Source organism: Loxodonta africana, chromosome 6 (assembly GCF_030014295.1).
Source record: "Loxodonta africana isolate mLoxAfr1 chromosome 6, mLoxAfr1.hap2, whole genome shotgun sequence".
In the NCBI taxonomy this organism is placed as follows: Eukaryota; Metazoa; Chordata; class Mammalia; order Proboscidea; family Elephantidae; genus Loxodonta; species Loxodonta africana.
Genome location: NC_087347.1, coordinates 104,016,268 through 104,032,989, shown reverse-complemented (window position 1 = coordinate 104,032,989; position 16,722 = coordinate 104,016,268). Strand labels below are relative to the sequence as shown.

The following is a 16,722-nucleotide window of genomic DNA, read 5'->3' as shown; positions in this document are numbered from 1 at the left end:
CTCCTTCCCCTTCTATTTAAGTGGGCGTGCCTGTGCTGCTGCCTGAATGTATGGCTAGGAGATGATGTGGGTGTGTCTGAAGAGACAGGAGGCTGAGAGGAGAACTGCAGTTGGAGGTAGTTTGGAGACTCGTCCACCACAACACATCCGTGTCCTCAGCGTACCAATCAATGCTTAGTGCACAAAGCACATTTTTCACTGTGTTGTTAGAGCACATTTGCTTATATTTTACACAATTTTAATTTAACCATATTGATCAAACTGAACATTCAATAAGACCCTAGGCACCTTAGGCACATTAAAATTAGTCAACATGAAGCCAGTGAACGAAGGAAGTAATGGAAACTGTTTGGAGATTTAAATACAGTGGAACCCACTTAAATAAATACCTGTTAATGAAATAAATCTATTAAACGAATTCATTTTCTCTGAACCAAATCAAAACACATAGAGTAATACTCAAGGGGACCTTTAAAGGAATACTGCTTAAACGAATAAGCATCTTAAATGGACATGCTTCTCTTGAAAGGCAAACAGTATTTTCATGTCCTCTAAGGTTAATTAAAGCAAGGAAATCCATGTTGACTTTTTTTTTTTTGAGACATTGTCATTCTTTGGAATTGAGCAGGAAAAATTACTTAAATGACAATATTTAAATAATGTAAATATTATTTTTCTTAAGGCTAATTGTGTGTGTGTGTGTGTGTGTGTGTGTGTGTGTGGTGGGCATTGGGCTTACAGGGGACAAACCCTTAAAACTAGCTTGTCCACTTGTCGGGCGAGTTAAAATAGAAAAAAAAAATTGTTTTTAAAAATATTTAACTGACTTCCATGACCTGTGTCACGGAGAAATGGACTGGCTACTTTTAACATAAAATTTGTTTGCCTCTTTGGAAAGTTCTATCATTTCTCCGGCATGGTTGAAAGGTGTGATTAAAAGTGTCAACTCTGTCAGTGATTTGTAACAAGAGGCTCGTTGGCACATTCAGGGTGCTCAAAATATTCTTTTTTGAAAGAAAACTGGTTTCTTTTTTCACATAAAGTTCCTGTTGGGCCACATCTTTAACTGATCAGGCCTCTCTTTTCTCAGAGGGACTGACCTATGGTGGCATGTTATTGTAATATAAGGAAAAACGCAGCACACATTGAGGTCTTAAAATAATCATACCTTTTTAAATACGGTGGGCATACAATCCACAGAGATTTTTTTCAGACCCCCTTTATCTAATGTTGCCTTTAGAGGGCCTTGTTTATTCTTTTTTTTTTTTTTTTCCTTCTGGCCTCATAAAAGATATTAGCTCTTTTCCCCAAGCAAAAACACTCCTATCATGAATCAGGCAACTAGTGGGAGACTGCTGGCCAGGTTTCACCCCACTAAAATTCTAATCTATACTTTGTCTTTTAGAATTAAGGGGAAAATGCATATCAGCAGAATCTCCTCTCTACTTTATTTCATTTATAAATTACGAGAACGATGCTATTATATATTATTAATTTCTGCTGTTCTCCAACTCTGCTGCAGCAGTGAGCTGCGGATGTTGGAACGGTGTAATTATGTTCTAGTAGGGTAGCCATCCGTTTCCTTTCAAAAATTTACAGGATTCTTAATCACGCTGCTCATTTGGGTGCGCAGCAGCGAGGATGGCGAAACACAAACAGGGCACGTTCGTTTACATAGGAACACCTGCTTAGCATGATAGCAGATGTCAGTCAGTAAGCGAACACAAAAGGGAAAAAATATCAACAACAGCAAACTCGCACCATTTTGATGTGGTGCAGGGAAATCTTTTTCAGGAGTGATGGCGACAGTGGACCGGCCCGTTAAAACACAAACAGAAGCTCTGAAATTCCCAAGTCCTGTTTGTGGCTAACTGTCATCAGAGAGAAAGGGTGTGTTTGCCTCTTGTTGAGTGATTCTGGGGAAATTACTAAAAGTAAACTGCCTCAGTTTCCTGATCAGTAATGAGAAAAATGCCTTAGACATTCTAAATAAAAACCCAGTTTTCTGAAGATGATCAGGGTTAGAAGCATGGTCATGACGAGCGCGTGGCTCACAACAGACCTAGTCAAATCCCGCTGCCGTCACTCAGTGGTTGCATGACATCAGCTAAGTTATTTAACTTTGCTAAGCCACTTTTTTTTTTTTTTAAGCCACAGTTTCCTGATTTGTAACATCTTCGAGAACATTAAATGAGATAATGTATATAAAGTGCTTGCCACATAGTGGATTTGATAAATGGTGGCTGTTATTATTTTGATCCTTAGAGAACCTTTCCCACTAACATGGTATTTATTATGTCTTGAATGATAACCAGTTGAAACATCTTACACAGATCATCATATTTTTGATGTGTATAGTTCTGTAACATTTTATCATGATGCCTAGTACTATTATTTTGTAGCTGGAGTGTCTGACCACTATTTCCACTACTTTTTCTGGGATTTATATCTGAACCATAAAGAAGTTTTAGGCCACACCCTGCTTGAAGGAGGACCTCAATGGACGTGGAGTACTGTCTACAACTTTGACACAATAAAATGAGGCTACGGAAAGGAAAAAATTAGGAGTTCACCGCCTTCCTTTGCCCATGCCACCCTTACAACTTTCACACCACTTTTTAAAGGTCTTTTTAGACTGCTCTGGTATTTTCCTCTCCCTTTCCCCAAAATGGTTAAAATTCAAAATGGAAAACAGCTATCACACATGGGCAATGACTAATTTTCCTAAGGAGTTTTAGTATTCGGAATGTGTCTGCTTGTGCAGGCCTGTGCGTTAAAGGCTCCCTGAGTGTGCATTGACTTGATACCCAATAATGGCTGCTAAGGAGCCGTTATGTAGTGCCGTGTCAATGATCCGTGCATTGAGGACTCCCTGAGTACGCATTGACACGATAGACCGGAACGGCTCAGAAGAAGCTGTTATGGTCTATCATGCCAATGATGTGCAGATATTGGCAGGGCCTCTGGCCCTTCCATGGAAATTATGGAGTCTCTGAAGGAACCGGTGTGGGCGTCATGTAGGCGCCATCAGTGAGTCTAACAGCAGCGCCATTTTCCCTTCTCTTTGGGTTCACTTCACAAAAGTTATCCAGTAACATCAGCAGTTCCATGTTATATCGCCAAAATATAAACAAGAGTTAAAGACGTTGTTACATTTTAGTCATAGGTTTCTTCTAAGAGAAAGAAACTAAGACTGGTAACATGAAAGGGAGGAACAAAAGTTAAACACTTTTTTTGTTTGAGTAAAAATATCTCTTCTGCTTTTTGAATTTCATGTTATACACGTTTAAGGTGCTGGGCAGAATTTTCGTTGTTGCTATGCTTATTTTCTGAGACTGACACATTTAATTCATGCAAAGAAAAATACCTTTTTTATATGCCCTCAGCAATTGAGTACCTACTCAGAACTCAGCATATAGAAAACTGTTCAAAAAACCTTGGGAAGAGAAGTGCAAGTTCAAGAATAAAGTTTGGATTCACACATGCTTCACCAACTTAACGCAGTAATTAATTCACTTATGGTATTTACATGCCCCTCTTCAGATACTTATGGAGAACATGGGAATTTTAAATTCACAATTCAGTGCAAGATTTAAAATGATCTTCATTAGAATTTGAAGCTATACTCTGTTTTATATACTACAATCAGGGAGCCTCATTATGTAGTACTATATTTGGACTACCTTTTTTACATTTTGTAGCTGTAGATTCTGAATGTATTTCTGGTATACTTAAGAAGAATCAAACAAAGTATTTTAATTGACTCTATCGACTAACCGATTCACATAGTTGCATGGCAAACATAAAGTCAAGAGACCTTAGAGATTCTTCTTTTCTGATATCTTCGAAGGATCATGGAAGAAGAGAGATCTGAGAGACCCAAGCACAGAAAGGTGGCGAAGACTTGCATAAATACCAAAATAGTTCACTAAAAATGATGGTGGAAGAAAGAAACAGATTCGGCAGAAAAGAGTGAGAATTATTGTGATGCTAGGTACGGAAGGTACTTCTGCATGCTCATTTCCTTGAGTAGAAAATAGTTCAATTTTCATAATAAAATTTGGAACTGGGGTAAGATATCTACCATTGCATGAATTAAACGTTGCTTGACTTGATGCCTGACAGAAGGAGCAGAGAATTCACTAAATGCCACCCTACAGTGAATACTCATTAAAAGGGGTAGAAAAGGGGAGGGAGGGGATGTAGCCTTTATTGAATACCTACTATATGCTTGGTACCTACTGCCAATATTTCTTCACAACAACCCTATACATAGGCACAATGAAACCTGTGAGAGCCAGAACTTGAGAAGACCCCCATGTTTTCCGGGTCTTGCAAGTTTTCCGCCTTTGACAGGGTGCAGTCTTACCACTTTTCTATTGCTCCCTTTTTTGGAAAATATTTGAGTTTTCCTTCTCTGACAGGTCTCCACCTTACACAGGATTCAGCTTTTGCAAGTTTTACTGTATCATGAGAAATAGAGACACAGTCAGACTGAGCAACTTGCTCAATGTGCAGGGCTGGTATAAAGTAGAAACCAAATATCAGCCCAGATATCCAAAGCCTAGGCTATTTTGAACACTCACACTGTCTCTCTGACTCACAGACCTTAAAGGTATCGTTGAGAAAGGCAGACAAACAGCTGATTTAGATACAAACAACCCTCAAGTATTCAAAATGGCATAGCTGTCACAAAGCTTTCAAGAAATTACAAATTTGGTGATAGGGAGTCTAACAAAGTTATCAAAAGCTTTTCTCTAAATATAATATACATTAAATCTATAATGTATCTGCAGTATCCATTTTCAGAAGATAGTAGAGAACAATGTGTTGGTCTTCGCATAAGTACAGCCTGGCTTTAACAAACAATTTTTGTATGTTATGCAAAAGCTAGTCACTGGTGACAGAGAGATGGGCAAGACTGGCCTCAAGGCATCTACGGACTTGTGGGGAGACAAACAGTAATCAGATATTGTAAGTGATGCGATAAAGGTAAGCTAAGATACACTCTTGGAGGAACATTTTTGGGAGGGTGGCGTTCCTATAAGTACCATGAGTACTCTCCAAAAATGTGGAGGTATGCCCAAGAGACAGAAAGGGCCACATGAACCAGAGACTTACATCATCCTGAGACCAGAAGAACTAGTTGGTGCCCGGCCACAACCGAAGACTGCCCTGACAGGGAGCACAACAGAGAACCCCTGAGGGAGCAGGAGATCAGTAGGATGCAGACCCCAAATTCTCACAAAAAGACCATACTTAATGGTCTGACTGAGACTAGAGGAATCCTGGCGGTCATGGTCCCCAAACCTTCTGTTGGCCCAGGACAGGAACCATTCCCGAAGACAACTCATCAGACATAGAAGGGACTGGACAGTGGGTAGGAGAGAGATGCTGATGAAGAGTGAGCTATTTGTATCAGGTGGACACTTGAGACTGTGTTGGCATCTCCTGTCTGGAGGGGGGATGGGAGGATAGAGAGAGTTGGAAGCTGGCAAAATTGTCACGAAAGGAGAAACTGGAAGGGCTGACTCATTAGGGGGAGAGCAAGTGGGAGTAGGGAGTAAGGTGTATAAAAACTTATATGTGACAGTCTGACTTGATTTATAAACGTTCACTTGAAGCTCAATAAAAGTTAAAAAAAAAAATATGGAGGTAGATCAGCTTGCCAATCACTGTGATTACTTCTTTTTCTGATTTCTTTCTCTCTTTTTTAAATTCCCTAAAGAAATGAAAAAGAATGAATACCTCAAGCTAAGGTCATTATTTCCTCATCAACAATGTTTCAACAGGGTTGAGGAACTCAAGTACCTCCATCACAGAACTCCAGGCAGCCTGATAACCTATGCCTCAAAATAGCAAACTCAGAATTTACTGAGCATCTTCTAGGTTCCTGATACTGTCCTTAGAACTTTGTTCAATATTCCCAAGAATCCTATGAAACAAGCATTGACCGCCATTTTAAGCACTAAGAACAGAAGCTCAGAGAGGTAAGAAACATGCCCACAGCCACATGGACAGAAAGTGGCAGAATCAAAATGTGAGCAGATTTGTTCATGTCTGAAACCTATGTTCTTTTTATTGCATTGAATTCCTTACCCTCCCCCCACTTAAGGGACGAGAGAAGAACTGGGCTCCATTTGTTATAAGTAAATGGTTCTGGAGATGTTCTTGGATGGAGTGAGTCTGGGTGGTGGAGATGTAAAAAAAAAAAAACCAGTAAAACAGTTTACAAACAGTTCACCTTTGGGGCATGAGTAGACAGCACACAGTTACGTCATTCCTTCATCTACAAGTGGATCAGTAATAGCTTCTAAGTTTATTCCTAGCTGTGTAAGTTCTTTGGGATCTTTTAAAAAACAAAACAAACAAAAAAACCAAATTCACATCCCATTTATGTCTGCTATGGCTGTTATCGAAATCTTATTACCTGGGAACTTAATTTAAAAGAGCCCAGTCTTTTTAATTGTCAAAAACTCAAATAAAACAAGACTATTTCATACTGGCAGAGACCAAAATTTGTGGGACACCCCAAAGCTTAGCTCTTAAATTGTGTCCTTAAATCAATGGAAAAGTAAAATCTAGGCTTTATTGAAAAACACAATGCAGATATGAACGCTAATAAATCCTCCAATGTATTCAATCTATGTGAGAGTCACCATTCCCTCTATTATCTATACCTATTAATAGGCTTTAACTAAATGATAACTGAGACATTTTAACTGAATGGTTAGGCTGAGAACTGACAGAATGCCGTATTATTGCTCATTCTTGACAATGTAAATTAATTTCTGCAAAGGTACAAATTTCAAGTTCATTTTCTTAAATTCTAAGCAGTTTGAGAGGGATAGACCATGTAGGAATACGCAGCTGCATTTTTTTTTTTAAGGCTACTGTTCCTTTAATGCCCAGCTGGTTCTGAGATGTAATAAAATTGACATATTGATTCCTTTGAATTTACAAATGCCTGTTTCATAAACTCCATCTCCAAAGCCTAGGCATCTTGAGAGCACTGTCATTTTTTTCCTCCAAATGGATCAATTATGTGCCCACGTAATCCTGTTACCTGTGAAATCCATGCATACTTCTCCCATTTGCTGCAGTTCCCGGGCGGACAAACTTGCATTATGTACGCATAAACAAACAGTGCATTTTCCTGATATTAGAGATTGTTTTCAAAGTGAAAGGCAATCTCTTGGGTCCTTTACTCAGGAAAAAAAAAAAAAAATAGAGAAAAGAGAAGAAAAACTGTTCCTACAAGTAACCTCAGTACATGATACACACAAACACATACGCACATATGCATATATATGTATGTATGTATATGCAAGTAGATATACATGTATATATGTATGTCTTATGCATATTAACAATTCCTAACCATTCATTTTAAATCACGTGGTTTTGCTATGTTCAGTCCTCTACTCCAAGGAAGTAAATTCCTCATTTTAGTTAAACTAGTCTGTGAAGGTTTATCACTTTTTTATTGCTGTCTCTTCTCCATGTTAATAATTAGTTATTTAAGGGCAAATCATCCCCCAGATACCTTGAAACGATTGCGAAATGAAAACCCAAAGTGAATTAGGTTATAAAGTTTGCAGCCATCTCAGAGAAAGAAAAGTCTTCAATATTTTTCATCGTAGCTCTTGGCACTCACCAGCTCTGAGTTTTCCTTAAACACACACAGAGCCTTTTATTGAGACAATTGTAGAAAACTCAAAGATTCCGCTTCTGCTACATTAGGAGGGAAACGCCTCAGTGAGCTAGGAGGTCTTTCCCATGTCTTAAATCGGTAAGAGCAAATTGTCTTCCCACACAAGCACGTTCACGTGTCCATGTGTCGACACACTCGCCAGTCCAAAATGCATAAAGGTTTACACGTGAATCTATGCAACATGCACAGATTTTGGCTACAGACTCCCCTGCAAACAACTAGCAAGCCAACATGCTTTTGTCTATGTGCGAACTCTGCGTGAGCAAAGGACTGTGCTTGTTCTGCACAGAGATATGAATTCCTGCTTCATTCTTTCAGCTCATGCTGTATCTGATTTTCCTCACTTCACTGGGCACCCAGCGGTCCAGTTTCACTGCACTTGCACGCCACAGTTTGGCTCTAAGAGAGTCCCCAAATTACAAAACGTCTTGTCTGCTGTCCAGAGGGCTCCCCATATGCAGAAAAGATGGTCTTAAAATTGGGCTGGGCTCGGAGCACCGTGGCCTGGCCCACCACTGCCATTGTGCGAGAGTGGTTTTAAAGATAAATGGCTGCATGTTAACCAGATTTGACATGCTGTACAAAGGCAGGCACCTTTGGTCCCAGGACACAGCCAAACTGAAAACACAACAAGCAAGCCTGGCAAAGATGTCGGACACGAATAAAGGCACAACAATTTGTCACATAGTTGTTACAAAATGTTAGCAGCTTTAGGGCTTGCCATGGGATACCAGAGATAAGGCAGTGTGGAGAATTTGCAAGTTTGAGGACTGGTGAGTCCTAGGCCATAGAAGAGTTAATTCAGAAACAGAGGGAAAACAGTAATCACAAAGGGATTATTTTCATTTGCGTCCTCATAAGGCCAGAGAGGCCTTCATGTCATGAATTAAATCAGCAAGGCCAGTGTTCCAGAGGTGACTAAATTCCACTGTTTTGAGGGGCTGCCTGTTAACCATCTCTTCCCAAATTCCCAAAATGTAACACATTCTGGGATTAGTTTTCTTGAAAACCAGGAAGCATTTTTCTTTTCTATTTTTTTTTTAAATGGCATAGTGATGAATGAAAGGAAGAATATTTGAGGATGAAAAATCCTTATGCCCCACTTTGCCTCCCTATTCACCCAGGGAAAAGGGGATCAAACTGTCTCACTTTAACTTTTTTTCAAATCAAGGGTTTTCTTTCTCAAATATTCCTCCAATCCATGATCACCATTGCCTGTGTTACTTGTTATTCTGAAACTCCATGATGCCAGTAATGTCTGATGATAAATGTTCAACCTGGCCCCGGACTCACGCCCTTTCTAAGCCTGAATTTCCTCCTCTGTATAAAGGCTGTTATTATAATAATAGTACCTATTTGATAGAATTTTTGTCAAGTCCCAGCACATTATAAGTGCTCAATAAATGTTATCGTTTGTAAAGCTGCCAGAGACATTTCACTGAAACACATATATGATTACGTCATTCTTCTTAAAAATTATTCACAAGGTCACTATCACCTATTTACTGACATTGTTGTTGTTGTTAGGTGCCCTCAAGTTGATTCTGACTCGTAGTGATCCCATGTGACAGAGTAGAACTACCTCATAGGATTTTCTTGGCTGTAATCTATATGGGAGCAGATTACCCGGTCTTTCTCCCATGGAGCTGCTGTGTGGGTTTGAACTACCAACCTTTTGGTTAGCAGCTGAGCACTAAAATGTTTGTGCCACCAGGGCTCCTCTAGTAAATGGATAAGAGCCAGAAATACAGTGGAGAAGATTCTTGGGCTCCCTGTCCACCTTTGCACCTTTTACGTGTCCCATGTTCCAGCCATAATAGCTGGCTGACAGTTCCTTGAGCTGTTCATCCTGTTGTCTTCCAACACCCGACCCTGCCATCCTCTTAGTCCAGGTTGCCCTTCCCTCATTGCATTGAAGAAATCCGAATCATGAATCAACACTCCCCTCAGAAGCAATCTCCCGCAGTAAGCCTCCTCTCACCACCTGTTCCCAGATACAGTTGCACCATTCTCTGCCCTCCATCCTCACTGGGCATAAAGTTCTTTCCAGGACTCGTCACATTTTCATCATTTCTTACGGGGCCACCCTTCCCACTATACAGGGAGCAGCACCTCATGGGCCAGAGACTCTCATCCTTTTTTTTAAATCTGCAGCCTCGACTACAGTGCCAGCACACAGTAGGGACTCAGTTCATGCAGAATGAATGAACGAACACTGCAATTTTCTGCCGAAATCCCAGAGGCCTAAGAAGGACCTGGGTGGTAGGCATACTTTCCCACTTTTTTTGAAACTAGACTTTTTTTTTCCCCCTCATAATGCAAAGCTCAGATCACCCTTAGGAATGAAGGTAAAAGAAGCACTGAATGGAACAAGAACGCGTGCATTTTTCTTCCATGAACTTGACATCAGTTTCAAAGAGGTGCTGCTCCTAGTAAGAGCAAAATGAAGCAAGTCAGCTCACATGGCAAAGTTCGGAAAGAAAAAGGAGCAAACTTGAAAACAAATGGCTTGACCAACCCGGTACTGGTATGGCCATGTAGTCCGGGCCTTTCCCAAGGATCCTGCGGACCCTGCAAGAGTGTGGAAAAGATGCTGGGGAAAGGGGAGCTTGTATAAAAGATGCTGGCTTCTTAATGGTTTGATATAACATAGGTGGCATCCATCCCCTAAGTAAATAACTCCAAATTGCCCTGCTAACTTACAGGGGACTGTGAAGCAAACAGAAAGAGGTAAGAAGATTTCACTGCACATTTTGCAAGGGGTACGGCCTGGAGCTCCACTGACATCTGTGCTTCTCTAACCTTTGTGACCCCTTGTAAAGTCAGAAACAGTGCAGCCTAGAGCACGTAATAGTACATCCCCCAGCCTACCACTCTCCTGAAATTTGAGCCTAGCCCCATGTGGCTGCAGATCTGATGTTCACAGGTCCTGAAGGGAATCCAGGAAGCAGTTCTTTGATGAAGTCTGCACCGCCCTCACGAAAGGTGAGCTGACCGCTGGAATAGGGAATAGTTGTAATCACAGTTGGTGGGGGGTAAGAGCTGGTGAAAGAAGAGGGATCATGAAGTTAACTGGTGACCTTTCGGTTTCCCCCATTTAGAGGTCTCATTTTATTTCTACTTGTAATATTAAATGGGAAACAGGTTTAAATAGGGGAGAAGTGATGGCACGCCACTCAGAGCAAGTAGCCGAGGTGTCACCTCTAAACTGCTCGTCTCATTTGTGTCCTAATAGTGACGGCGAGGAAGAGTGATGGCGGAAGGCCTGGTACCAGGTCTGAAATCAGAGGATGTTAAGATACTATCAGGGCTAGAGATTGTTTCTTCCTTTTTATGTCTCTTTCCCCAAAATGGCAATGGTCCCCAAAGAACGTCTTCAGGGTGAAATCACTGCTTTCTGCCTAAAACAGCAAAGAACCACGAAGAATATTTTACATGAGAGGATCTGATGGTCAGATCGCTCTGCAACAGTGAGCACATTCTTGGGGCGAGCTCAATACGGACATATCACTTGAGAGAATGCTCAACACACAAGAGAATGCTTAAGAAGCCCTCAGTGTCTCTTAGCTCCAATGACAGTCACATGGTCAAACCCCAAATTCTGCTCAATTCATAATGAAAATATTTTGAATTTGTATTGTTCAGATGGTCAGGATACGCAGGCCTGCAAGTTAAATTTCTTCCATTAAAAGGACGTAAAAAAGCTTAGTAGCTTTTGTTTTAAAAATAAAAACATAATATAAATAAAAATGATTTTAAAATAAAATCTAGACAACTAGAAATTTACTCATGTGCCAATAGGATGTGCCAACAGAAAGCTTGAAATATAAGAAGTTGCTAGTAAACTTTTGTTAGAAAGTTGCACCTTTCCTAAAAGGAGAGAAAATATTAATAAGTAGAGTTCATCTCTGGAAGAAAATTTTTATGAATAACTTTATTAACCAGTTTTGGAGGCTTACAGGTAGAATAATAAAGATCCAGTTACAGATTCTAAAGAAAAGATCAGCTTTATTATAACTTTCTAGTTCTTCCTTAAACTTGAAAATAAAACTTGAAGTATTTATTGGGTTGGTTCATCATCTTTATGTCTATACTACCTGTACCGTGAGAAGGTTTCCCTCCAGGTCTCAGTTTTATCTCTGGGAGCCTTTTGGAGCCAACAAAGTCCCCAGGAGTCAGAACTTCCAGTGTGCAATTCTGACCCTTGTAACAATTTTAGGCTTGCAATTTGTGTCCGTTACATTTCTTAATCTTGGCCTAAAATATGTGCAGCATTGCTTTCAGGAAAGCAAAAACCTGATGGATTGTGCCATCTATGGCAGCGTTTGTTCAGCATTTGGTGCAAACGGGAGGAAAAAGATACAGAATGCATGGATTGATTTTCAAATTACCTCAATATTTTGAAAACATTTTCACCTGCATGCTGAGAATGCTAAGAATGGCAAGGAAGGCAATTGTGCATTTGCACAGCCTTCTCTGCATTCATTTATAAATTACCTCATCACTGACTGAAATTAACACTGATTCTTACAGGCAATTTCTCAATTTCCAATGCTAATTACATTTTTTTTACTTTTAAATTCTGTACCACCTGTTTTGGGCAAGACATCTTAGGCAGCGCGACCGCATTTAATCACAATTTTAATTAACCGCCCTGTAGATGTGAAAAAGAAGCAATTATAATGTAGATGAATGATGATTTTTCTGCATTAAATTGTTTTGTTTCCCTGGTATGTTGATTGTAACACAGCACACAAATACAGTAACTGTACAATTTTTTTCTATTGTAATTTAGTAATTGTTTTTGGAAAACCAGTTTGGGAATGAGTGACTTCATCTGTTTACAAATTGATTGATACTGTTCACTCGCTGATTGCCGCAGCGTATATTTTGGTATTGCACAGCCTAGCATAAAATATAATTAGGGATGCGCAGGCTTTGCAGCACCATTTTGGAATCTGAAAATCAACTGTAACTGCAGTATGTTTTCCTTGAGCATACTAGTATCAGTTGGGGCTGATGAAATGATAATCAAAACAATGGGCTTTCCAATTCCACCACTAGTAGAAGCCCTTGGTTTCAATCTGATAGTCTAATGTGGTAAGTTTATGAATTGCTCTGTACTGGGCCTGGCAGCCGGGGGCTGGCAAGTCTGAAGCTTGCACGACTCACTCAGATCTGTATCACAAGAAGCACACAAGTGAGGTAAGGAAACAACGATGGAAAAGAAAGAGTTGGTGCTTTGGAAATGGAAGGATTGTTCTCGACCCCGAGCACAATGCGCGGCTGTGCTGTAGTCCTAGACTATCTCATCTCTACACTGTGATACAGTAAGATCACATTCATGCTCCTGGCTTGCAGATACAGATCATTAAAGCTGCACCTCACTGCAGATAAATTCAAAGATCTTATTTATGTGAAGCCACGTGTGTTTCTCACTCAGCTAGAAATGGGATGGGGAAAAGAGGGAGCTAGGAATACTTGCATATTTGAAACCTTATGCTAATAGCTAGAAGGTTCACGTTTACTATTCCCACATGAAGTAGAGATTCCTTTGGGAATGGTCTATACTACTATCACACCCACCCCCCTGTCCCAGGAAAGTTCTCCTCAACAAGTGCGCTCCATTAGTATCACAGGGCTGGCGTCTCCCTCAAATCGTCCAATGAATGGTTCTGAAATGTGCTCACTTGGATGAACCCTGGGCTAGGCCATTTCTGCTAGTCTGGAAAAAAGGGGACAAGGCCATGTAAGCAATCGTGGAAGTTCAAAGGAAACTATTTACAAGATCTCTTCATCTTCTACTTTGCCTTTTTTTTTTTTTTTTTAACACACCATTCCTAGAGATCCTGAACTAGGACAGTTTATTAAAAGGTGAGAAGTCACGTTGGCCCTAACCATGCATTTGTTGCAAAACATAACTAGGATTATAGCTTCATTTAGAGCAATTTAAAGATAGAATGTTATGAGTTGGCACAACAGAGCTGATTTGTTGAGATGGGTGTTGGGGCAGAAGGACAAGTTAGATCATCTATATTGTCTGCCTCTCTCATAAACAGTTGTGAACAAAGTCAGATACATCAAAGCAATGCCAAAGTTCAGGTTGTATATTAACAATCTGTCCCATTAATATATTATAGGGGTATATTCTTTTTCCAGGTTGGAGATTTACATGTATAAATCTTGTTCACACGTAAAGGACTGAACACAAAAATTACTCATGAAACTAAGACAATAGACCACGTAGTATCTTGCAATCTGTGCTGCTGCTAGGTTTAAGTCTTTCTCATTTATGATGTTCTACAAAAACTAGCAATAAAACCTTATTCTTTCCTAATCACCCCTTACCTGTATCACCCTTTCTGAATGTGAGAATTATTTGGTATAAATGACCATTGAGTGAAACTACTACAGAAAAAAAAAAAGGGCGGGGGGGGGGAGCAATTCATTTCAGTTAGTAAAACTGTCATTGCTAAGAAAGCATGCTTAGGACAGGTGAAAAGGTATATGTGTTTTACCCTGGAGACTCAATTTCAGATTTTTAGCGCAGCCTCACTGGTTATTAGCAGAAATACTTCATGCTGCCGAATATTTTTCTCTCTTTTGCCACTTTCCGACCTTCCTCCTAACAGTTCTCAGGAAAGATGCTGTTTTATGAATGGAAGTAAAAATAACCTTGAATATCTCAAATTATAGGCTCTTTACATAATGAAAAGGGAGTGTTCTGGCAATAGACTTAATTTTTTTTTTTTTTTTTCATAAAGTTGTTCCAGCAATAATGCTTGTTTGGAAGTTTCTAAAAGTGGTAACATATGTGCGCCTGCCGAGATGAAAACTCATCCCACAAACCTTCCTACGAATGGTTTGTCTTTGAGAGAAAATAAAGTACCTGATCCCAGGCCTTAGTCAGTCTTAGCTCCCCGTATCTTCACACTCTGACTCACTGCACGTTCCTTCTAGCAGAGAGCTGCTTCCCATGGCTACCTCCTCAATATAAACTCGCTAACTAATCTCTTAGCAAACACTTGAAGCAAACCTGAAGAGAAGAAAAAGAGGCAGAGGGGGAAACAAAAAACCTGGCCCAGATAAAGCTCAAGACACATTCAACGGGACACTGGCATCTAAATTTAGCACCAAACTGAAGTTTTCTTTTGAAGAACTAGTTGCTATCTCTGGAACAGGGGCTTTTGCAACAATTATTTTGTTTTTTAAGTCTCAATCCTAATTCTTTTTCTATCTCTTAAATGGGGTTCACTTTAACTCTTTCTAGCTACAAGGAGCCTACCCTTACAGGTATTTGTAAGTGGTTTCCTTTATAACTGAATATCTTTGAAAAATTATGTCTTTTTCTGCAAGTCCACCCAGACTGCCCTATATGCACGCAAGGTAACCCTTCCTTAGGAGTTTATAACAGAATCCACCGTCGGAAGTGAACAATGACTTTCAACCAACGATCAAAGAAAAAAATAAATCTTTTACCCTAATAAGACATTTGAAGACTGGAATCCCATTTTTAAATGGATAACTGCTAAGAGGCTACTGGCAATCTATTTATTTCCCAGGCTGTTTTTTAACGTTGGTTCTGTAGAAACTGAACCAGTTCATAGCCCCAGGGGTTTCAAAGTTAAAGCTTTTAAAATAAAGTTGGGATGTAGTATTTGAAAACATATTGTTTGGAATTTAAGTTTTAATATCTAGGAATAAACAGAGCATTAAATCAAGCCAAACTGTGACAAGGCCAATATGCACATGGGTGATGCCAGCAAGGCATCTTTGGCCCTTTGTTCACAGCTTAACAAAACTGTGCCGTCACACCACTTTAGTCCAACAGTGCCTGTCGAATGGGCATCAGCCGATCAGCCAATGCCTGTCATACACAGAGCTAGAAGACGGTTTGAAAGCAAAGGCTTATTCGACCCCCAAGTCTAGTTGGGAAGTGAAGAGGATTTTAAATCAACTGGGGAAGACACCGCCCGCCTCCCCCCCACCCCCCACAGTTAGAAGAGATGGGGAAGAATGACAAAAAAATACTGTGTTTGAAAAAAAAAAAAAAACATAAAGGATAAAACAAAGTACACAGGCAAAGGATGTGCTTTTCATATTTGTTTTCTTATTAAAAGCAATTATGAAAGTTGTACAGTCACAGAATTTTTCTTAAAGTGACATTCCTGTGAGTAAAATAAAAGTTTCACGTCATCGTGATTTTCAGATTTTGCCACATTTTGGGGGCCTTCATTCAATTGAATGAACATACTTAACGTTATCAGGATAGAAGGGCAGGATCTGACAAAGAGAACTGGCAACCCCATATAATTCAGAAGACTTTCTCTTCAAATATATTTTTGGCTATGTGGTTGCTTTCGTTGCCCAAAACTCATTAATTTTTGAATTTACAACGTGTCCTGAGCCCTGGTCTTCGTGAACATTTATTTTACTTCAGAAGAGAACTTCAAGAAAAAAAAACTAGTGAAGAGAAGGATTGTTAACTTTCCTACAAGTTAACAATCAGGAAAAAGAAAACAAAACAAAAAACCCCAAACGCCTTATTTCCCTCCTCTAACACTGATCACAAGATTGGTCTTTCAAGCTTTAATAAGTACAAGGAAGGTGCCTGAAACTTTTCTTCTGTTTAATTAAGTGTGCCCACTCCTCTTTAGGCATCCAATCAGATTAAATAAGAGCAACCCCCCAGAGCAGGGCTGGGGAGCCCTAGTGGTAAGAATCAGCTGAAGGTGTTCTGAATCTCGACCTTCGAGCTTTCTCCAGGGTACACACAGCTCTGCTGAGATCTGTACATGTGGAGTTGAGATTCCCCTTGCACTAAAGTTGAAAAGCTCTCACTCCCAACCTCTCTCCCTCTCTCAGTCTGTCTTTCACTCTGCTACTGTCAGTTTGCTGCCTGTACTTTAGCTGTCTCTTTTCCAGTCTCTGCCCTGTCAGTTTCTGGCCTGCCAATTTCAACTTGAAGCTTGACTGGGCTGATTTGATGCAAATACCTCCAGGGAAAA

The 16,722-nt window shown here is 40.0% G+C and overlaps 1 protein-coding gene across 16 annotated transcripts in view; it reads right to left on the bottom strand.

The window, feature by feature from the left end:
* ZEB2 (zinc finger E-box binding homeobox 2) overlaps positions 1–16,722 on the bottom strand; it is a 191,425-nt gene that overhangs the window by 158,952 nt on the left and 15,751 nt on the right. The gene's annotated exons all lie outside the window — the stretch shown is intronic.